Source organism: Trachemys scripta, chromosome 4 (assembly GCF_013100865.1).
Source record: "Trachemys scripta elegans isolate TJP31775 chromosome 4, CAS_Tse_1.0, whole genome shotgun sequence".
Classification (NCBI taxonomy): domain Eukaryota; kingdom Metazoa; phylum Chordata; order Testudines; family Emydidae; genus Trachemys; species Trachemys scripta.
Genome location: NC_048301.1, coordinates 53,433,136 through 53,445,423, shown reverse-complemented (window position 1 = coordinate 53,445,423; position 12,288 = coordinate 53,433,136). Strand labels below are relative to the sequence as shown.

The following is a 12,288-nucleotide window of genomic DNA, read 5'->3' as shown; positions in this document are numbered from 1 at the left end:
GCTTTCCCAATTTTAAAAGTTCTGCCCAATCCTTTTCTTTTACCTGTGGGCTTGTTAACCCTTTACAGGTAAAGCAAGAAGAGAACAGACACCAAGAGGGATTTTATACCTAACTGGCTCACTGGGTGTCCATCAAAGGAAGCTACTCTCCCCCCACCACCCCCTTCATGTATCACACACTGTAAGGTCTGGCCTGATCCAGAAAAGGATATTGCTTCTGTGGGGGAAAATTTTCTCCTGAAATTTTAAGTTACATCCATCATTTCACATTCCCGCTTGTATTTAGCAAAAGCAACAACATGCTTAGTTACTAATGCCTGCACATTAGTTCTCCCTTTTGCAATGTTTTCTATGATATACATTCTTGGTTTAGTTACAGTTGAAACAATGTCACAAATGCAAATGACAACAGGTTGATTGTCTAATGCCTGTACTGTTAAGCATAGCAAGCGATTGGTCAAATCTATAAGGCATCCATGTTTCCTCAGAAAATATACTTACAGTAAATTGTAGGGTTCTTTCAAATTTGCTAGTGCAAATACATGTTTTATGTCCCCCTTTTTTATGTCCCTTATTTCTGTCGCTACTGATTTTGATAACTCAGCTGTGATCTGGTTACTTGCAAATGTTGCTAACGCTCTGGGTTGTCCTGATAATAAAGGGGATGATTTTGGATTTTTATCATTGATTGAGGCTTCAATGTCAATAATAAAAAATGGCAGCCCCTCACCATTGTTGATACTGTGGGTTTCCCATTTACATCTTTTTCTAAAGAGGCTACAAATTTGCATGGGGCCTTTTGGCGTCACCCATTCTGTTTTGTTGGATTTACATTTTTTTCCGCTTGGTCGTTCTCATACTCCATGCATGGAGTTGAAATCCAGAATGCCAGTTCAGTTGTTACGGCAATGGGTTGAGGTGGGGTGTGTTGGTTGTTCAATATCCTGGAATTCATTTGCTGCTGTATTTTTTGCATTTCACACTTGTGAGAATCTAGTGTTTTCCCTATTTGACGGAGTTCTTTAATAATTATGTCCATTATAGGACTAGGGGGTCGACGAGTCAGGATTCTCAGGTGAGAGTGCTAGCGATTCATGTCAGACATGAATTGTTTCCTGCTTGTGGTTGGTGAAGATGGTAAGGAGCATGTCCCTATTCCTTTATTCGTGTTTCTAGGGTCATAGTATCTGGGATTTTGAATTTGAGGACATCGTGGTATGCCCCCCCCCCTTGGGTATGATCTGATTTTAATATTATTATCCAACCCTGTTGGACCAGGTGATTGTCCTTATGTCATAGTTTGTAGGCCTTCTACTTTAATTACTGGTTTACCTGAGGCTTCTTGAGCAACTGCTATAGGAGGGTGAGTTCTTTTGGAACCCTTCTGTTGGGTTTGAATATAGGCTTTAGACAACAAATCCAGCACTTCTGGAAGAGTGCTCCTGGGGTTGACATGCATTATTACTTTACCCCGAACTGCTTCTAAAGAATTGTTAACAAGCAAATTAATATACTGTGGTTCTGTTTCCTTTCCAGGCATTTCATTAGATATCCAAGCTGAAGAAAATTTATTATGAAATTCATGCAGTGACTCACCATCACGTTGCTTCATGTTAGCTACCAAAGTAACTCCTGGTCTGGATGCATATTTCTTTCTAACAGTCGCACAGTGTTTTTGAATGATTTTTTTTCCCCTTCTTGAAATTTTGGTGGCAATGTATTCCATAAGGCTCTGTCCACAGTTAACTGTAGAATCTTATCCAAATTCTCTTAATCTAACAGCAACAGTTTCACTACTGTTTCTAAATGTGCTGTGGGGGCAGCCACTGGGTCTCCTTTTTTCATCAGCACTACCATTTTTGCAATGGCTTCTAAGGTTTTTACATGTGTTACCATGGCTGTTGGAGAGACATGTTTACTGGATTCTACTGGTTCCACATTAGGAATTGATTGATTCTTCTCCTTCATGGTTATATTGGGGAGTCTAGGTTTCTTTTTCTCTAGAGGAATTGGTATCTCCCAACTTTGGGCAACTTTAACAGTAGATAATTTAGATGTAGGGTTTTGCTGTAACCCTTTACATTTTCTTTTGCCTTGGGTAGGTGCCTGTACCTTAGGAAGGTTTGGCACTGGCATAGGTTTCTGTGGAGATTCTGATTTTGGCTCTAAAGTGGCATGGGGTACAGTGGGCACATCAGATTCAAAATGAAATATGCCACTTGTTCTTTTCATTATTCCTTCTGATTCAGTTGACTTCAAGATATCAAAAATACTTGCTGGAATTTCAGGTTGCAAAGACTTTTGTCTTTCCTGAGAGGTACTGATATCTAAGATTGCCTTCTTACAGGCCTTCACAGCAACTTTTATAGTTCCCTGAGTTTCTTGTAACAAACAGCACAATTGCAGATGGGTTTGTTACAGGTCTGGCTTACTCATTCTTTGTCCCTCTTTCTTCTCACTCTCACAACAGCTACTAATTGCTCTTCGTTTCATTTCTTGTCTTAAACCTGCAATATTCAATTTCTTATCAAAACTTCCATCAAAACGTTTTACAACTTATTTTTTCCTTGCTTCACTACTGACAGTTTCTTCAAATCCCCCATTCTCTCCCTCCGAATCTTCTGTGTCTGATACTTCCTCTATTCTTAGCTCTCCACATTGTTCAGTTTCCTGTTGTTCTTCCTGTCTGAGTTTAGCTCTCAATCTGGTAAGTAGGGGTAAAATTCTACCTCCACGTTGTTGTTCTTCCCCAGGTTCCACCACAGCTACTGGAATATCTGGAATTATATTTACAACATATAGAGGTGGCAACTCCCAGGGGCAGCAGGTTTGTAGAAATTTTGGTGGTGCCCAGAGCCCACTTCCCCCCAACTCCATCCCCCACCTGCCTAAGGCTCTGGGAGGGAGCATGGGGGCCGGAGGGGGGAATGTAGGAAGGGGGTGGGGGTGCAGGCTCTGGGAGGGTGTGGGGAGGGTGCGGCGCTTACCTAGGGCTCCTAGGCAGGGTGGGCCGAGGGGGCCTCCGTGTGCTGCTACCCCCAGGCACTACCTCCACAGCTTCCTATTGGCCGCAGGGGCGCTTGGGGCGGGACACAAACCCACCCTGCCCAGGTGCCGCAGGGAGAGGCCGGCAGCCACGGGGAGCGAGCAGGCAGGAAGCTGCTCAGCTCCGCTGAGCTGCCGGTGGTGAGTGGGGGCCCCAGGCTGTTTTAAATGGTCCGGGGGACACGGGGGAGGGGGCACCCAGGGGCAGAAGGCGGGAGCTGGGCCCCTGGTGCCTGGGCGCCGGAATATTCCTGGTGCGCAGGCACCATGGGCCCATAGAACTCGCCGCCCATGGTAACTCTATCTCCATACAGTTATCCTCCTCATCTACTCACATCTCCTCATGTTCACCTTCAATATTGATTACCTGACGTGACATTCTGGAGGATATGTATTAAGTTTGTTCTAATACCTGTGTTCTGTGAGCCAGCTCTGCTATTCTCACTTCTTGCCCAAATGAACGTCCCTGACCCATTGCTCTGTCTCTCCACATCAGAATTTCATAACCAGCTTTTTGTAACTGTTGCTTGCTGTAGCTTAGGTGTCTTGCCAAACTGTCCCTTTGATCCAGGAGTATGGAATTTACTTCTCTTGTCCTACTAAGTTGTTCTCTCAATGTGTCACTAGTCTCCTGCTCTCTGGACAAGGCTTGTCTTGTCTCTTACAGTTGCTTTCTTTTAAATCTTCTCCCCAGGATGTTACATGCCAGATATACAGAATCCACGGCTATTCCTTTCACTTCTTGAACTCTTTTCTTTTCTTTTTCCCCTCTCAAAGAGGGAACACGTTAAATTCCAAGGATATCTATGGGCCCAGAGGATGCCATTGCTTGGTTTTCTAACTAATCCTCCCCCATGGGTTTTGATGTAGTTTCGCACAAAGGCCTCCAAGGACATTTGTGGGTCTATTAAAACACATGCCTGAACAGATAATTTATTCTGTTCCATACTTTCCTTAGAAAAATTATAGAAGGCATCTCTTCCTTGCTCCTGATAAATATCTTATAGGGATTTCTCTATTTGAGAAGGGCTTGTGGCGCTTGCTTCTCCTGTAGCTGTTTTACAGCTGGAGTACACCGAGAGGCGGGGCGGTGACCAAGGTAACCCCACAAAGTTTTACTTGATCCTCCATCGGCGATGCAGTCCAGAGGAGTATAAAATTCATGGAGCTTATTAACAGATTTGGGGAGTTTATGACTTGCAGTTGAGGGTGGAATATCTGACTCACTCTGATAGGGTTTCTACCCATAAGAGAGTGCTAGAATCCTTTTACACAACTGCGGTCTCACTATTTCTTTCCCCTGAGCTCAATTCTTACAACATCAGACAGGTAGACAAACAAAACAACATAAAATGCAAACAAGCATAAGCGAAACAGGAAGTCTCCATTTTAGTTCATTATGACTTTTGATCTCTATATATTTTTTTCTCAAACTTTTGTTTCTTATTGGTTTTGTGTGTTTTCTATGGCCCTGCTATTGGACACCAAATCTGTAGCCTTTTATTTTATTTAAGATTAATCATACTTCAGTGAGTTTGGTTCTGGCAATTAGAGTCTTAAGTTCAACAGAGTTTCCTCTGTTTGTTTTATATTTCAAGTTCATAGGAACACATGAAACCATAGGCAAATAACACATACAATTACAAGAGCATTTACCTTTTAGTAATTTTATTAAAGTTACCGACAAAGCTATAAATGTTACAGCATATACAGTTCCTAAAGATAAGTATAATGGACCAGTTATACCTACAGACATACTCACATCCTCCTAGATGGTGTTAGTCTGTTGGCCCTCTCATGGATTGACCATCAGTACGTGAGTGGTTCCTGCTGGAGTTCCCCTAGAAAGCTCAATTTTCCTGTTCTGGGCAATCTTTTTTATACTGTGATTTTTTTCTATACCTACATTCTGTGCATGTATATGAAAGTGTCAACCCTCTTTTTCTTATTGGTTTGTGTCCCCTGGAAACACAAGGGACGCCGAATTCTATAGGCTGGGTAGGTTTTTATTAACATCGATGTACCACCTTTATTCTGAGGTTAGGGCCTGTGTTAGAGACAATATTTGTTGTCACAGCATTTTATAATTTAATTTAATCTTTCCAGCTATACTTTTGCAATATTACCAGTTGGTACCTCTTTTCCATTATCTTTTGGGTTATTTCTTGGTCATTGACTTGCGCCATTATTTTTTGTCTCCAAGACCCAAAATAGTTAAGCTAAGGTCTTGAGGCTTCGGCCTATGGGTTTTTGCGTTTCAGCTTCTCTTACTAATGTCTACCACATAGTTCCTTTAAATACTGATCAATCTTATACTTTCATAATCCTACAAATTAACTCTAATTAACATACAGTGAATATATGTAGTATAACCTATCATCACATGATAAATAAATAAATGGATACTAAACTAAAATCATTGGCTGCATGACTTATTTCCAGTCTGAATTTGTGTAGTTTCAACTTCCAGCCACTGGAACATGTTATACCTGAAGAGCCCATTAGCAGATATTTGTTCCCCTCGCAGGTACTTATAGACTGATCAAGTAATCCTTTATCCTTCTGTTTAAGCTAAATAAATGAAGATCCCTGAGTTTATCACTAGAAGACATGTTTTCTAATCCTATGATAATTCTTGTGGCTCTTCTCTGAATCCTCTCCAATTTATCAACATCCTTATTGAACTGTGGGCACCAGAACTGGACACTGTATTCTAGCAGCGGTCACACCAGTGCCAAATACAGAGGTTAAAATAACCTCTCAATTCTTATTTGAGATCTCCCTATTTATGCATCCCAAGATTCCATTAGCTCTTTTGGCTACAGCTTTGCACTGAGAAATCATATTCAGCTGATTATCCACCCATATCCCTAAATCTTTTTCAGAGTCGCTGCTTCCCAGGATAGAGTCCTCCATCTTGTAAGTATGGCCTGTATTCTTTGTTCCTAGATGTATACATTTATATTTAGCTGTATTAAAATGCATACTATTTGCTTGTGCCCAGCTTACCAAATGATCCAGATCACTCTGTATCAGTGATCTGTCCTCTTCATGATTTACTACTCCCCCAGTAGTGACCATGTTTGTGTCATCTGTAAACTTTATCAGTGATAAGTTAGGGCAGCTGGCGCTGAACTGGCTTCTATCTGCCTTAAGACTGGGGTGTGCAAAAATGGTTTAAAACCACATTTTCCCTCGTCCTTTCCAGTTCTGTGCTAAGTCTGGGACAAAGGGACTACTAGTGTAAGTAAGAAGTGTGTGTGTGTGTGTGTGTGTGTGTAGGTTTGGGCTCTTACATGTGTCTCATTTGTTCATTGTTTTTCTCTTTCATTTTCCTGCTCTATTTCTTTCTAATCTTTTTCAGAATTTGCAATTGTTTATTTATATCCTTCCATTACCAGCTCTTCTCTGTGGTCTATTTAATCTCTGGTTTACTTTTATTTTTCACTTCCCTTTCAGGGTTTTAATGTATTTATTTCATTTCAGTTTTTCCCTCTTTCCGCCTCTCTTCCATTATAATAATTTATTAGGAATATTTTATTTTAATTATTCTTTTATTACTGTTGCCTCCCTTAGTTATGGTGCCTTTATGTTTTTTTATAGAACTGTGTTTACGGATTTCTTTTTCCCCTGTTAAAATATACCCTAGAAAGCTGGGCACATTTGAAGAGTAACTGCCACAGGGTGGCAGTTGGAAGGGTCTGAACACACTGGAGGCTGAACTAAAGCCCACCAGGGTGGGTGTGGAAGAAGACAGGAAAGATTAAGGGCTGAGGGTGTTTCTGTTTATGCTCCCACCCCAGCTCTGGACACCTAGTAATATACTGGGGCCAATTCAGAGTCAGCTGGGAGGGGAAGAGCCTGGTTGGTTTGGGGGGGGGGGGGCTGCCCCTCTTGCCCGCTCCCTGCGGGCAGTGGGGCAGTCTGCCTCCTCTCTCCTGAGGGTGAGGCAGGCTCCTTGTTCCTGCTGAGACAGGTCCCTCATCCACATGGAGCCATGGGCCCTGCCCCATGGTAACTATGTTCACCTGATTGGAGCCCCCATGGCCCAGCCCTGTAGCTGCCGTTCCCCCTCTGCCCACCAAGGGGTGCCAGACCAGAGGTCGCTTCGCTTGGTGCTTGCGCAAGACTGGGTGTGGAGTGGGTACATGTCTCTGACATCCCCAAAGTAGGGCATAATGTGTGACAGGGACCCAAAGTGAGGGGCAAGGGCAGGAGAGACAGGGCAACTAATTGTATAGGATGTGTGAGCGTAGACTGCGTGTGTTCAGTTCTTAGGTGATCAATGGCAAATCTTTTCCCCCAAGTTTATACTGTCGGAGATATTTGTATGACAACAAGACATTTGTTTCAACTCATCTGCTCCCTGTTGCCCACATGAAACAGTGGCCTGTTTGTGATGTCACATTGGTTACTGTGGGCGTATTAATGTTTTGATACACTTCTGTTAGATGATGTCAGCAAGTTGCATAAGGGGGAACAAAGACTTTTCTGTTAAGTTCCTGGTGTTATTCAGCTTGCTTGTTTTCTTGTGCTTCAGTGAATGCCTAGAAGAGTACATCTGGTCATTTAAAAGGCCACAGAAACACAGATGCTTTAAAGGTAAGCCTTATATTGCTGTGTTACTCACAATCAAACAAAATATTTACCTTCTGTGTCAAAGGGCAGTTTAAATTAAGTTAGTAAAGCAGTGTCCTTTCATGGACCCCAGCTACTTGATGCTAATATGTTGCTGTATTCGTCTGTTACTAATTTAACCACAGAAACCTGGAAATCAGCAGTGAAAAGGGCCTATTGTGGAATCTTGTCCATTAGCCACTGCCATGGCAAGATTATACCCTGTGGTGCATAACATTTTCTAGTGGTGCTTTAAATGTCTCAAGCAACAGAACGTCTCTTGGGACATTGTTGCCCAGCCTGAGTAATCTCACTGTCAAGAAGGTTTTCCCGGGAGCCTCCCTAAATTTTCTTTATTCATCCCATCATTTATTTACCTACAGTAGAACCTCAGATTTATGAACACCTTGGGAATGGAGGTTGTTCGTAACTCTGAAATGTTTGTAACTCTGAACAAAACGTTATGGTTGTTTTTTCAAAAGTTTACAACTGAATATTGTCTTAATACAGCTTTGAAACTTGACTATGCAGAAGAAAAATGCTGCTTTCCCTTTATTTTTTTTAGTAGTTGACGTTTAACATAGTAATGTACTGTATTTGCTTTTTTTGTTTGTTTGTTTTGTTTGTCTCTCTTCTGCTGCCTGATTGTGTATTTCCGGTTCCAAATGAGGTATGTGGCTGACTGGTCACTAGTAACTCTGGTGTTCATATCTCTGAGGTTCCTACTGTATTTTATTATTTATGATTTTTTTGCACAGTGCCTATTGCCATGGCATCCTTTGCATCTTAATAGCATCTCAATTAGAAACAACCAATTTAAATCAGTAATATTGTAGTATCTACACTGATACTTCATTAAAGATCAGTGTAAATTCATGATGGCTAATTAGACTACCATTTTGACACCCTAAGTCATTTCTCACTATCCTTGATGCTTAACCACTTCATCTTCATATATTTATAGATGGGTATCACAATTTCTTTAATCTTTTGATAAACAAGCAGTTCTTTTAACTTTTCCTCAATAAACCCCAGCACCATAGCCATTTTTGTATTATTTGAACTGCTTCCAATCAACCTACATTTTTCTGGTGCTGAGGTGCCCGGAATTGAATGCAATGCAGAACAGAATGCAGTATTCCAGACATAGTCAATTTATTTTGTTCATTAACTGTTTTGACAGTATCCTGATCCTGTTGTTCTAGTTTCCTTAGGTGGAGCTTGGCCCAATCATCGATTTTTTTGAGTAAGGTGACAATTGGGAATTCTGGTTAAAGGTACCCATTTTTTAAAAATATATTTTGTGTTATAATTCATATATGACAAGTGATATTACTTTAAAATGATTATTTATATAGTGCCAGAGGTGTGTGCAATTACTATTTAGAGACAATTACAAAATAGTACATCTCTGCCCCAAGGAACTTACTACCTGAAGGCTCAAGCCTTCGTGTGTGTAGTTTCAACCCAATGGGACTATGTACATGAATAAGGATTACTCATGAAATTGGGACTACTTGTGTAATTAAGGATAGGAAGGGCCATCTTCTGGTTAGTGCACTGGACTGGGAAACAGGAGATTTGGGTTTATCTTCTGGCTCCACCCTTATTGATAAGAGCTTGGTCAAGACACTTACTTGCTCTATGCCTCAGTTTCCCCATCCGTCAAACTCAGATATGCCCTTTCTGTCACCTTTTATCTGTCCCCAGGACAGAGACTCTCTCTTACTCTTTGTTTTTATAGTTCCTACACAATGTGACTGTCATCTCATGGTAACCCGGTAGTAGGGTGACCAGATGTCCCGATTTTTGGGTCTTTTTCTTATATAGGCTCCTATTACCCCCACCCCCTGTCCCGATTTTTCACATTTGCTGTCTGGTCACCCTACCCGGTAGCTACTATATTACAAATAATAAATAGAGCTAGATGGAAAACCACATTTCCATTTCATAGGAAATATTCACTTTTTGACATTTGTTTTGTTCTGAATTGGAAAAAATATTGAAATTTCAAAATTTCTCTGAGAATATTTCCAAAATTTTTTAGCTTGGAACATTTCATTTAGATGAAGTTGAAACTTAATATAAAATATTAAATTAATATATATAAATGTTATAACATCAAGATGAAATGGAACAAAAAGTGTAAAATACCAAACATTTTTACATTATCAAAACCAAACATTTCAACCACATTGAAATGAAACAAGAAAGTCAAAATAATTCATTTTAACATTTTCCTTTTGAAAATTCTGTCTAAGTCGACACATTCCAGTGAAACATTTTGATTTTGGCAAAACTCCATTTTCTGATGAAAAATTATTCTGTTGAAAATTCTTTGACCAGCTTTAATGAATAACAATATTAAGTTCCTGATAAAGACTACAAGAAAATGGAATTAAGGTTGAAAATTCATAGCAGTAATTTAGGGTAAAATAAATTACATTGTAATTGTCCCAAAAGCTGGCATTTTAAACTCAGGAAATTAAGAATTATTATTAAACTTCAATCCAAACGTGTTAAGGTACAGCCATTAACAGTTAGGGAACATCGAAACACCTTAACTCTATCCTGTAGTGACACCATCCAAAAAGCATATGATTTGATTAAGGCATTTTAGTGCTTCTGGTCCCAAATTAGATTACGGTACATTGATTTTGAAAGATGCATTCAGATTTTTTCTTTTCTCCTCACAGTGCCACTACAGAACAGAGTTAAGATTGTCTGGATGACTAAACTGTGCATTTCCACATTTTAACATATTTGAATTAACATAGAACATTAAAAGTAGTCCGAAGAAAACTTTCTGGGGGAGAAAAAACTTTTATGAGGAATCCTTTATGTAACCTACAGGAACATAAAGGTGACAATCACCACCAAATAGCAACTGGAGTCCTCACAAGTATAGCAGGATGCACCAAGATGCATTTAGGGTTGTGTAATATTTTAGGATGTATAGTCTTAATGTTTTCCCAGGCTACTGGAAGAAAGAGCAAGACAAAAATAAAGGACCCTGACAGCTCACAACATATGTCTCAGTTGAGGGAGGGGGGGTGGAAACAACTATTATGGTGGTTCTGGCCCCGACTTTATTGGGCTGTCAAAGAAATCACATACTCCCAGTGTTGGGCTCCCAGAGGAAGTGGCAGTGAAAGGGGCCAGCAGGTACTGAGGCCTGGTCCCCACTAAGCCCCCACTTCAGACTAAGGTACGCAAATTCAGCTACGTTAATAACGTAGCTGAATTCGAAGTACCTTAGTCCAAACTTACCGCGGGTCCAGACGCGGCAGGAAGGCTCCCCCGTCGATGCTGTGTACTCCTCTTGGCGAGCTGGAGTACCGGCGTCGACGGCGAGCACTTCCGGGATCGATCCCAGAACATCGATTGCCTGCTGCCGGACCCTCCGGTAAGTGAAGACGTACCCTGAGATTGAGCAGATTTGGTTCTAGTTGTGTACACACTGTATCTCCAAAGTCAGTCAACAAGCAGCAGGAGTTGACCTCATTCAGCATTGCCTGTTGGCGTCCTGAAAGACTATGTGCACCCTCAGAGTGCCTGTGAATAAGACCTGGATTTCTTTATGCTGTTAACATCATATGATCTTCCTGCCTTACTAATCTTCATTATGTTCTTTATCTGGAGTCATATTTTCTTGTAGTTTAAAAGCCACACTTGCTACTTAGCATAGCTCTATATAGATAAGTATCTGAATTCAAAACATTCTGGGCTGGGAGATAGTGGTTCTAATATAACTTTTGTTTCACCCAAGGCTACACGTGTGACTTGAGAACTGTATTGCATTAGATTATTTTGTAAAATATAGGAGTTAGATTTGCTTTGCTGAAACAACTTTTTTTTCCCCCCTGAATAGGAATTTTTCTTAGGAAGTAAAATATATATAAAATATCTTTTAACAGAACCTGCCCAAATTAACCCCTATTTTCTAACTGTCTCACTAGGTTCAAGATGGCAGATTGCAGCTGTATTATGTGGGGAATATTTTGGCTCATCGTCCTGGTGTTTTTTGGCTGGCCCTTAAGCATTGTCTTGGGTGGCCTCTATGGATTCCTCTCCCCTCTCACTACCTTAATAGGACTGGATGACTTCAGTGAAGCACTGCTGAGGGGAGTAAATTTGGGGAGACAGTGTGCTAAGAATGTACAAAATGGCAAGCCCCTTTGCTGAGCAATAAAGACAGAATTGCAACTGACAAGCATTTTACTGTGTCCTGCGCTGGATTTCAGAGTTATTTCTGTACAAAAGTTGTTTGGTTCTTGGATAATGTATAAATGGGACTTGATAATCTCTGAAGGAAACTATAGCAATACTGTTTTGTCTTTTAAAACCATTCTTCCTGTTTCCGCAATGAGTAATGATGCCGTTTTTACTTATTTGTGCACATGAATTGAAATTAGAGAGAAGCCAGAACTGAAACACCAGACCTAAACCTCAAATTAATGTTAGGATTAACAGCCACAGTTCTCAAAACTTGGGTTCCAAACTGTGGGCACCCACATTTAAAAACATTGTCCCAGAGCTCAAATCAGTCCAATGGCCCTAATCAAGAGACGCCCACATTTGGAAAGATGGGAATCTGCGTTTGAACCCTGTTTGGGGGAATGTTTG

General features: G+C 40.7%; 1 long non-coding RNA gene across 2 annotated transcripts; it reads left to right on the top strand.

The window, feature by feature from the left end:
• Positions 1–2,677: 2,677 nt before the first annotated feature.
• Positions 2,678–11,875, top strand: LOC117877137. Of its 2 annotated transcripts, none has more exons than XR_004645624.1 (5): positions 2,678–2,707; positions 5,931–5,964; positions 7,586–7,647; positions 8,868–8,939; positions 11,622–11,875. It is a non-coding gene; the product is annotated as an uncharacterized LOC117877137 (long non-coding RNA). The 2 variants fall into 2 exon arrangements; XR_004645625.1 differs by having other exon boundaries at positions 2,699–2,827.
• The last annotated feature ends 413 nt before the right edge of the window (positions 11,876–12,288 follow it).